Source organism: Convolutriloba macropyga, chromosome 2 (genome assembly GCF_964194025.1).
Source record: "Convolutriloba macropyga chromosome 2, txConMacr16.3, whole genome shotgun sequence".
NCBI classification, from domain to species: domain Eukaryota; kingdom Metazoa; phylum Xenacoelomorpha; order Acoela; family Convolutidae; genus Convolutriloba; species Convolutriloba macropyga.
In genome coordinates, this window is record NC_134469.1 from 54,802,996 (window position 1) to 54,815,377 (window position 12,382).

General features: G+C 32.8%; 1 protein-coding gene across 3 annotated transcripts in view; it reads left to right on the forward strand.

Annotated features, from left to right (window-relative positions):
• LOC142334506 (WD repeat-containing protein 13-like) overlaps positions 1-12,382 on the forward strand; it is a 224,384-nt gene that overhangs the window by 164,800 nt on the left and 47,202 nt on the right. The window lies entirely within an intron of this gene.

Genomic DNA, 12,382 nt, shown 5'->3' on the forward strand with positions numbered 1-12,382 from the left:
TTTTTTCCTTTTTTTCAAGTTTTCCAAGTAAAATCCAAATTTTTTGCTAATAACAGGCACACTGTAGCCTACACAAAAATTTGAAATTATTATTAGTTACCCGTGAAATGATTTTTAAATTATTTGTTGCAAATTTTAAACAAAAATGTGCAAAAAAAAACCAGAAAAATAAATTTTGGACACAAAAGTTGGAACTTATCACAGGAGACCTATGTCAACAATTCTAAAATGGATCAAAAACACACAGAGTGATAAGTTCATTATAAATACGGAGCCCTTGACGCTTACAAAAGATTAAAGCCTGCAACATAAGTTTTGACTAAATCAACCTTAACGTTTACAGTAGAGCAAAGTTTTATCAGAACAAAAGCTAAAACAAGTCACAATTTATACTGGAGGAGTTTCTGGTTTCTGGACATAGGCTTAAAATGACGAACATAAATAGCAAACTTTATGGCGGCCAAAAAAATGGTGGACCATCCCAAATTGGAGGCCAGGCTTCCAATTCGAGCAGTCCCGCATTTTTTTTCTTTGAAAATTTTTTCTTTTTTTTTCAAGTTTTTTAAGTAAAATCCAAATTTTTTGCCAATAACAGGCACAATGTTGCATACACACACATTTGAAATTATTATTGGAATCCCAAAAATGATTTTAACACTTTGCTGCAAAACTTAAACAAAAATGGGCAAAAGATCACAAAAAAAAATAAATTTTGGACACAAAATTTGGACTTTATCACAAGAGACCTAGGTCAAAAATTCCAAAATGCATCAAAAACACACAAAATGGTAACTTCACTAAAAATACGGAGCCAATGACACTTACCTAAGATTAAAGCTTGCAACATAAGTTTTTGCCTAAATCAAACTTAACCTTTACAGTAGAGCAAAGTTTTATCAGGACAAAAGCTAAAACAAGTCACAATTTATACTGGAGGAGATTCTGGCTTCTGGAAATAGGCTTAAAATGGCGAACAAAAATAGCAGTTCTTATGGCGGGCAAAAATTGGGGGACCATCCCGAATTGGAGGCCAAGCTTCCAATTCGGGCGGTCCCCCATTTTCTTTCTTTGGAACTTTTTTCCTTTTTTTCAAGTTTTTCAAGTAAAATCGAAATTTTTGCCAATAACAGGCACAATGTTGCCTACACACAAAATTGAAATTGTTATTAGTAACCCGTGAAAAGATTTTTACACTATTTGTTGCAAATTTTAAACAAAAATGTGCAAAAAAAGAACAAGAAAGATAAATTTTGGACACAAAAGTTGGAACTTATCACAGGAAACCTAAGTCAACAATTCTAAAATGGACCAAAAACACACAGTGATAATTAAGTTATAAATACGGAGCTTTTGACGCATAGAAAAAATTAAAGCTTCCAACATAAGCTTTTCCTAAATCAACTTTAACGTTTACAGCAGAGCAAAATTTCATCAGGACAAAAGATAAAACAAGTCACAATTTATACTTGAGGAGTTTCTGGTTTCTGAAAATAAGCTTAAAATGACGAACATAAATAGCAGTTTTCATGGCGGCCAAAAAATTGGGGGACCATCCCGAATTGGAGGCCAAGCCTCCAATTCGGGCGGTCCCCCATTTTCTTCCTTTGAATTTTTTTCCTTTTTTTCAAGTTTTTCAAGTAAAATCCAAGTTTTTTGCCAATAACAGGCACACTGTTGCCTACACACAAATTTAAAATTATTATTAGTAATCCATGAAAAGATTTTTACACTATTTGTTGCAAAACTTAAACAAAAATGGGCAAAAAAGAACAAGAAAAATAAATTTTGGACACAAAAGTTGGAACTTATCACAAGAGACATAGGTCAACAATTCTAAAATTGATCAAAGACACACACAGTGATAACTTCACTATAAATACGGAGCCATTGACGCTTACAAAAGATTAGAGCTTGCAGCTTAAGCTTTGCATAAATCAACCTTAACGTTTACAGTAGAGCAAAGTTTTATCAGGACAAAAGCTAAAACAAGTCTTAATTTATACTGGAGAAATTTCTGGTTTCTGAAAATAGGCTGAAAATGACGAACGTGAATAGCAGTTTTTATGGCGGCCAAAAAAAGCGGGACCACCCCCAATTGGAGGCCAAGCCTCCAATTCGGGCAGTCCTCCAATTTTGTCCTTTGAAATTTTTTTTCTTTTTTCAAGTTTTTCAGGTAAAATCCAATTTTTTTGCCAAAAACAGGCACACTCTTGCAAACACACACATTTGAAATTATTATTGGAATCCCAAAAATGATTTCAACACTTTGCCGCAAAACTTAAACAAAAATGGGCAAAAGATTACAAGAAAAATAAATTTTGGACACAAAATTTGGACCTGATCACAAGAGACCTTGGTCAACAATTCTAAATCGGATCAAAAACACACACAGTGATAACGTCACTAGAAACACAGAGCCATTGACACTTACCTAAGATTAAAGCTAGGAACATAAGTTTTTGCCTAAATCAAACTTAGCGTTTACAGTAGAGCAAAGTTTTATCAGGACAAAAGCTAAAACAAGTCACAATTTGTACTGGAGGATTTTCTAGTTTCTGCAAATAGTTTTAAAATGACGAAAAAAATAGCAGTTTTTATGGCGGCTAAAAAAATGGGGGACCGTCACGAATTGGAGGCCAGTCCTCCAATTTGGGCGGTCCCCCATTTTTTTTCTTTGAAATTTTTTCCCTTTTTTTCAAGTTTTTCAAGTAAAATCCAAATTTTTGGCCAATAACAGGCACACTGTTGCCTACACACAAATATAAAATTATTATTAGTAACCCATGAAATGATTTTTACACTATTTGTTGCAAAACTTAAACAAATTGGGCAAAAAAGAACAAAAAAATTAAATTTTGGAACAAAAATTGGAACTTATCATAAGAGACCTAGGTCAACAATTCTAAAATGGATCAAAAACACACACAGTGATAACTTCACTATAAATACGGAGCCATTGACGCTTACAAAAGATTAAAGCTTGCAACATAAATTTTTGCCTAAATCAAACTTAACGTTTACAGTAGAGCAAAGTTTTTTGAGGACAAAAGCTAAAACAAGTCACAATTTATACTGGAGGAGTTTCTGGTTTCTTGAAATAGGCTGAAAACAACGAACATAAATAGCAGTTTTTATGGTGGCCAAAAAAAGCGGGACCACCCCCAATTGGAGGCCAAGCCTCCAATTCGGGCAGTCCTCCAATTTTGTCCTTTGAAATTTTTTTTCTTTTTTCAAGTTTTTCAGGTAAAATCCAATTTTTTTGCCAAAAACAGGCACACTCTTGCAAACACACACATTTGAAATTATTATTGGAATCCCAAAAATGATTTCAACACTTTGCCGCAAAACTTAAACAAAAATGAGCAAAATAGTACAAGAAAAATAAATTTCGGACACAAAATTTGGACCTTATCACAAGAGACCTAGGTCAACAATTCTAGAATGGATCAAAAACACACACAGTGATAACTTCACTAGAAATACGGAGCCATAGACACTTACCTAAGATTAAAGCTTGCAACATAAGTTTTTACCTAAATCAAACGTAACGTTTACAGTAGAGCAAAGTTTTGTCAGGACAAAAGCTAAAACAGGTCACAATTTATACTTGAGGTGTTTCTGGTTTCTTCAAATAGTCTTAAAATGACAATCATAAAGAGCACTTTTTATTGCGGCTAAAAAAAATGGGGGACCGTCCCGAATTGGAGGCCAGGCCTCCAATTCAGGCGGTCCTCCATTTTTTTTCTTCGAAATTTTTTCCCATTTTTTCAAGTTTTTCAAGTAAAATCCAAATTTTTTGCCAATAACAGGTACACTGTTGCATACACACACATTTGAAATTATTTTTGAAAACCCAAAAATGATTCTACAACATTGCTGCAAAACTTAAACAAAAATGGCAAAAGAGTACAAGAAAAATAAATTTTGGACACAAAATTTGGACCTGATCACAAGAGACCTTGGTCAACAATTCTAAATCGGATCAAAAACACACAAAGTGATAACTTCACTAGAAATACGGAGCCATTGACAATTATCTAAGATTAAAGCTTGCAACATAAGTTTTTACCTAAATCAAACGTAACGTTTACAGTAGAGCAAAGTTTTGTCAGGACAAAAGCTAAAACAGGTCACAATTTATACTGGAGGTGTTTCTGGTTTCTTCAAATGGGCTTAAAATGACAATCATGAAGAGCACTTTTTATTGCGGCTAAAAAAATGGGGGACCGTCCCGAATTGGGGGCCAGGCCTCCAATTCAGGCGGTCCTCCATTTTTTTTCTTTGAAATTTTTTCCCATTTTTTCAAGTTTTTCAAATAAAATCCAAATTTTTTGCCAATAACAGGTACACTGTTGCATACACACACATTTGAAATTATTTTTGAAAACCCAAAAATGATTCTACAACATTGCTGCAAAACTTAAACACAAATGGGCAAAAGAGTACAAGAAAAATAAATTTTGGACACAAAATTTGGACCTGATCACAAGAGACCTTGGTCAACAATTCTAAATCGGATCAAAAACACACAAAGTGATAACTTCACTAGAAATACGGAGCCATTGACAATTATCTAAGATTAAAGCTTGCAACATAAGTTTTTACCTAAATCAAACGTAACGTTTACAGTAGAGCAAAGTTTTGTCAGGACAAAAGCTAAAACAGGTCACAATTTATACTGGAGGTGTTTCTGGTTTCTTCAAATGGGCTTAAAATGACAATCATGAAGAGCACTTTTTATTGCGGCTAAAAAAATGAGGGACCGTCCCGAATTGGGGGCCAGGCCTCCAATTCAGGCGGTCCTCCATTTTTTTTCTTCGAAATTTTTTCCCATTTTTTCAAGTTTTTCAAGTAAAATCCAAATTTTTTGCCAATAACAGGTACACTGTTGCATACACACACATTTGAAATTATTTTTGAAAACCCAAAAATGATTCTACAACATTGCTGCAAAACTTAAACAAAAATGGCAAAAGAGTACAAGAAAAATAAATTTTGGACACAAAATTTGGACCTGATCACAAGAGACCTTGGTCAACAATTCTAAATCGGATCAAAAACACACAAAGTGATAACTTCACTAGAAATACGGAGCCATTGACAATTATCTAAGATTAAAGCTTGCAACATAAGTTTTTACCTAAATCAAACGTAACGTTTACAGTAGAGCAAAGTTTTGTCAGGACAAAAGCTAAAACAGGTCACAATTTATACTGGAGGTGTTTCTGGTTTCTTCAAATGGGCTTAAAATGACAATCATGAAGAGCACTTTTTATTGCGGCTAAAAAAATGGGGGACCGTCCCGAATTGGGGGCCAGGCCTCCAATTCAGGCGGTCCTCCATTTTTTTTCTTTGAAATTTTTTCCCATTTTTTCAAGTTTTTCAAATAAAATCCAAATTTTTTGCCAATAACAGGTACACTGTTGCATACACACACATTTGAAATTATTTTTGAAAACCCAAAAATGATTCTACAACATTGCTGCAAAACTTAAACACAAATGGGCAAAATAGTACAAGAAAAATAAATTTTGGACACAAAATTTGGACCTGATCACAAGAGACCTTGGTCAACAATTCTAAATCGGATCAAAAACACACACAGTGATAACGTCACTAGCAACACGGAGCCATTGACACTTACCTAAGATTAAAGCTAGGAACATAAGTTTTTGCCTAAATCAAACTTAGCGTTTACAGTAGAGCAAAGTTTTATCAGGACAAAAGCTAAAACAAGTCACAATTTGTACTGGAGGATTTTCTAGTTTCTGCAAATAGTTTTAAAATGACGAAAAAAATAGCAGTTTTTATGGCGGCTAAAAAAATGGGGGACCGTCACGAATTGGAGGCCAGTCCTCCAATTTGGGCGGTCCCCCATTTTTTTTCTTTGAAATTTTTTTCCTTTTTTTCAAGTTTTTCAAGTAAAATCCAAATTTTTGGCCAATAACAGGCACACTGTTGCCTACACACAAATTTAAAAATATTATTAGTAACCCATGAAATGATTTTTACACTATTTGTTGCAAAACTTAAACAAATTGGGCAAAAAAGAACAAAAAAATTAAATTTTGGAACAAAAATTGGAACTTATCATAAGAGACCTAGGTCAACAATTCTAAAATGGATCAAAAACACACACAGTGATAACTTCACTATAAATACGGAGCCATTGACGCTTACAAAAGATTAAAGCTTGCAACATAAATTTTTGCCTAAATCAAACTTAACGTTTACAGTAGAGCAAAGTTTTTTGAGGACAAAAGCTAAAACAAGTCACAATTTATACTGGAGGAGTTGCTGGTTTCTGAAAATAGGCTTAAAATGACGAAAGTAAACAGCAGTTTTTATGGCGGCTAAGAAATGGGGGACCGTCCCGAATTGGAAGCCAGGCCTCCAATTCGGGCGGTCCCCCATTTTTTTTCTTTGAAAATTTTTTCCATTTTTTCAAGTTTTTCAAGTAAAATCCAAATTTTTTGCCAATAACGGGCACACTGTTGCATACACACACATTTTAAATTATTATTGGAAAACCAAAATTGATTTTAACACTTTGCTGCAAAACTTAAACAAAAATGGGCAAAAGAGTACAAGAAAAATAAATTTTGGACACAAAAATTGGACCTTATCACAAGAGATCTAGGTCAACAATTCTAAAATGGATCAAAAACACACACAATGAAAGCTTCACTTGAAAAACGGAGCCATTGACACTTACCTAAGATTAAAGTTTGCACTATAAGTTTTCGCCTAAATCAAACTTAACGTTTACAGTAGAGCAAAAATTTATCAGGTCAAAAGCTAAAACAAGTCACAATTTATACTGGAGGAGTTTCTGGTTTCTGAAAATAGGCTTAAAATGACGAACATAAATAGCAGTTTTTATGGCGGCTAAAAAATGGGGGACCGTCCCGACTTTGAGGCCAGTCCTCCATTTCGGGCGGTCCCCCATTTTTTTCTTTGAAATTTTTTTCCTTTCTTTTTCAATTTTTTCAAGAAAAACCCAAATTTTTTGCCAATAACGGGCACACTGTTGCATACACACACATTTGAAATTATTATTAGAAACCCAAAAGTGATTTTAACACTTTGCTGAAGAACTTAAACAAAAATGGGCAAAAGAGAACAAGAAAAATAAATTTTGGACACAAAACTTGGAACTTATCACAAAAGACCTTGGTCAACAATTCTAAAATGGATCAAAAACACACACAGAGATAATTTCACTATAAACACGGAACTATTGACGCTTACAAAAAATTAAAGCTTGCAACTTAAGCTTTGCCTAAATCAATCTTAACGTTTACAGTAGAGCAAAGTTTTATCAGGACAAAAGCTAAAACATGTCACAATTTAAACTTGAGGAGTCTCTGGTTTCTGGAAATAGGCTTAAAATAACCAACATAAATAGCAGTTTTTATGGCGGCCAAAAAATGGGGGACCATCACGAATTGGAGGCCAAGCCTCCAAATCGGGCGGTCCCCCATTTTTTTCTTTTAAATTTTTTTCCTTTTTTCAAGTTATTAAAGTAAAATCCAACTTTTTCCAATAACAGGCACACTGTTGCTTACAAGCAAATTTGAAATTATTTTTATTAGTAACCCAAGAAAAGATTTCTACACTATTTGCTGCAAAACTTAAACAAAAATGGGCCAAAGAGAACAAGAAAAATAAATTTTGGACGGAAGTTAGGAATCATTTAACTTTTGTGTTCTGTACTAAGCTTTTGTAAATATTCTCTAATTTTCAGTAAAAAAGAAGCTGAGCACTGTCCTTACGCGAATGAAACGAAAAGACAACTCACCAAATAAATTTTTATTCAAAGCAAAAAAAACACAATTCAGAAGTAACGACACTAATTCAACTTTTTCCTCAAAAAAATAGTTTATCTAGATTTATTATCGGCCGTTTTTTTTATTGGCCACAAAATTAGAAAATACTACCTAAATTTTACTCTAGTTAAATAAGTCATATGACTATGATCGAAAATGGGTATCGGGCCAAAATGCAAAATGGTCGTCAAAACAAAATTGTAAAATGGAAACTCTCGGATCTTAATATTGGTACCTATTTCAAAACTTAATTTGGTTATCTTTATATGGGTATGGGTAACTTCTGTAGCCAAAGTGTAATATGGGTGAAAAATGGACCATATTACACTTTGGCTACAGCTACTACTACTACTGTAGCAGAGAGCAATTTGGGTAAGGGCGGCCGCGGTTTCTGGAAAACGTCCGAGCCGCCTCAATTTTGATGTTTAAACTCAAATCAACCCCTGAGATTGATTATTATGAGCTATATTTGACGATTACCGAAACGGCCTTAAAATCAAACCAGTAGTGCTCGTGCTATAGCCTTTCAAAAAATTTAATTGTTTTTTCTTTTCTAGCGTTTTTCTCCTTTTTCAACAGTAAAAGACCATTAAAATTGAACGTTATTTGATAGGTTTTTATCTCTATTTTCTGAAACATGTTGGTTTTTAAATTTCTGTTAAGTATTCTTCGAGATATTGAGCTATAGGAGTAGGGTGCCCTTTTTGGCCGAACAGTAAGGAAAAATGAACAGGCAGTTTCTCTACGAAAAACTACTTTTTTTCAAAAAATTTTTTTGTTCCTGTCTTGTATGACTACTTTCTGTCATTTTTGTTCTCATGAATGCTTGACGTAGCTTTTTCAGATACGGTGAAAATTTCGGCCTATGAAATTGGTTTGACTAAGTCGAGTGCGTTTGGACATCCTCACATCCGAAATGAGGTGATTTTTGATAAATGACCACAGAGTTCTGAAATTTGGCATGCAAGTTCGGAATAGTACGACAACCCACCTCCCAAAAAACTGGAGCTTTTTATGTAGTGAAAAAGTAGAAAAAACACTTTGAAAAAACGGCCTTCAAATATGGGTAACAGTTTTTGGATAATTTTTGGCCAAATTCTGATATTTTTTAATTGATTGCATATTTTTGCCTCAAATTTAGTTTTTTGGAAGCGCAAAGATGAAAAGTAGGAGGTGACATGCTGGCCATGTGTAAAAAAAGTTTAAAAATATGTTTTACTGGTGTAAAAATATTAAATGAGAATTTTAAAAAAAAGGTTTTTCATAAAAAACTGTGGCCATTTCGATCTGGATTGTGCTAGTGTTGGAAAACTAACTTTTCCATAAACTAAAAATGCTGCGTTTCAAATCTCATATTAAAAAAGACAAATTCAGGCAAAAAAAGTTGTTCAAAAACAACCCCAAATTCTTAAAAAACACAAGATATTTTTTTTTATGTGTTGTCGGGAAATCCTTGATTTCGACCGTTTCCTTATCCAAAGAATGATTTTTTGAAAAGCAAATCTAGTGATCTCTAAATGATCAGTATGAAAATTGGTTCAGAAATCAATATATCAATAATTTTTCTACTCAAATTTTTTTTTTGCACGAAAGTGCAAAATGGGTAACGGTGAGAATTTCGAAGTCAAATGAGCAAGGGTTACAGAAGTGTCTACAAAAAAAAACAATATAATGATCCAAAAACGCCAATTCTAAAACGCTGAGGTCTTTCAATTGTTATCTGAGAGAAATTTAAGTTATGTCATGCATCAAAGCAACGCTTCTGAAGCATAAAAAACAGCTATCACGAAAATTTGAGGTCAGTTGGACGAAAATGAGAAAAAAATATTTGAAAAATTTCATAGCAGAAAGAAGTTTTTCCAATTGTCTAAATGAAATAAACAAAATAACATTTTAGTGTCTCTGTGTGCAGGTTGAAAAACCTATTGAAAAAACCTTTTAAAACACGTTTCTCTCATTATTTTTTTTTTAAAATGGGTACCTTGTTCGAGATGTTCATTTGGCCATTTTAAAAAAGTTTTTCCCTAAAGAAGAATGAACTACAATCGTACTATTCTTTGGAACTAGTTAATTTTTGAAAAGACCTCTCCATATTGGCCAAAACTAAACTCGATAAAAAATTTATAAAAACAGAAAAAACCTAATGCGTCAGAAAACAATTCTACGACAGCAAAAGTAAAAAACGAAAAAAGTTATAGTGTTTTCATTTTTCTGATCAACGAAATCTTTTAAGTTTTACTCAAACTCTTTCGTGGCATCGAGAAACCATTTTTCGAATAAAAACAAACCAAAATCGGCAAGAAAATTGCCAAAATCTGCACAGTTGTTAAAACAACATATACAAAATTGAACCACACTTGAGGCTGTTTAACTTTGTTTTTGTTAAAACTCAACGCACTATTCTGTTTCTCAGAATTTTTAAAAAAACAATTATGGATCAATTCCTTCCTCTAGTTATTTTTGAGACAAAAAAGTACTTTTTTCTATTTTGGTCAAAAAGTGTAATATGGGTAATGGTGAGGTTTTTGAACTCAAATGCGCCAGGGTTACAGAAATGTCTACAAAAAAAACAATATAATGATCCAAAAACGCCAATTCTAAAACGCTGAGGTCTTTCAGTTGTTATCTGAGAGAAATTTAAGTTATGTCATGCATCAAAGCAACGCTTCTGAAGCATAAAAAACAGCTATCACCAAAATTTGAGGTCAGTTGGACGAAAATGAGAAAAAAAATATTTGAAAAATTTGATAGCAGAAAGAAGTTTTTCCAATTGTCTAAATGAAATAAACAAAATAATATTTTAGTGTCTCTGTGTGCAGGTTGAAAAACCTATTGAAAAAACCTTTTCAAGCACGTTTCTCTGATAATCAATTTTTTTTTAAAATGGGTACCTTGTTCGAGATGTTCATTTGGCCATTTCAAAAAAGTTTTTCCCTAAAGAAGAATGAACTACAATCGTACTATTCTTTGGAACTAGTTTATTTTTGAAAAGACCTCTCCATATTGGCCAAAACTAAACTCGATAAAAAATTTATAAAAACAGAAAAAACCTAATGCGTCAGAAAACAATTCTACGACAGCAAAAGTAAAAAACGAAAAAAGTTATAGTGTTTTCATTTTTCTGATCAACGAAATCTTTTAAGTTTTACTCAAACTCTTTCGTGGCATCGAGAAACCATTTTTCGAATAAAAACAAACCAAAATCGGCAAGAAAATTGCCAAAATCTGCACAGTTGTTAAAACAACATATACAAAATTGAACCACACTTGAGGCTGTTTAACTTTGTTTTTGTTAAAACTCAACGCACTATTCTGTTTCTCAGAATTTTTAAAAAAACAATTATGGATCAATTCCTTCCTCTAGTTATTTTTGAGACAAAAAAGTACTTTTTTCTATTTTGGTCAAAAAGTGTAATATGGGTAATGGTGAGGTTTTTGAACTCAAATGCGCCAGGGTTACAGAAATGTCTACAAAAAAAACAATATAATGATCCAAAAACGCCAATTCTAAAACGCTGAGGTCTTTCAGTTGTTATCTGAGAGAAATTTAAGTTATGTCATGCATCAAAGCAACGCTTCTGAAGCATAAAAAACAGCTATCACCAAAATTTGAGGTCAGTTGGACGAAAATGAGAAAAAAAATATTTGAAAAATTTGATAGCAGAAAGAAGTTTTTCCAATTGTCTAAATGAAATAAACAAAATAATATTTTAGTGTCTCTGTGTGCAGGTTGAAAAACCTATTGAAAAAACCTTTTCAAGCACGTTTCTCTGATAATCAATTTTTTTTTAAAATGGGTACCTTGTTCGAGATGTTCATTTGGCCATTTCAAAAAAGTTTTTCCCTAAAGAAGAATGAACTACAATCGTACTATTCTTTGGAACTAGTTTATTTTTGAAAAGACCTCTCCATATTGGCCAAAACTAAACTCGATAAAAAATTTAAATAAACAGAAAAAACCTAATGCGTCAGAAAACAATTCTACGACAGCAAAAGTAAAAAACGAAAAAAAGTTATAGTGTTTTTATTTTTCTGATCAACGAAATCTTTTAAGTTTTACTCAAACTCTTTCGGGGCATCGAGAAACCATTTTTCGAATAAAAACAAACCAAAATCGGCAAGAAAATTGCCAAAATCTGAACAGTTGTTAAAACAACATATACAAAATTGAACCACACTTGAGGCTGTTTAAATTTGTTTTTGTTAAAACTCAACGCACTATTCTGTTTCTCAGGATTTTTAAAAAACAATTATGGATCAATTCCTTCCTCTAATTAGTTTTTAGGAGACAAAAAAAGTACTTTTTTCAATTTTGGTCAAAAAGTGTAATATGGGTAATGGTGAGTTTTTGAACTCAAATGCGCCAGGGTTACAAAAATGTCTACAAAAAAGACCAATTAATGATCCAAAAACGCCAATTTTAAAACGCTGAGGTCTTTCAATTGTTATCTGAGAGGAAGTTAAGTTATGGAATGCATCAAAACAACGCTTCTGAAGCAAAAAAAAGGCTATTACCAAAATTTGTGGTCAGTTTGACGGAAATGAGAAAAAAC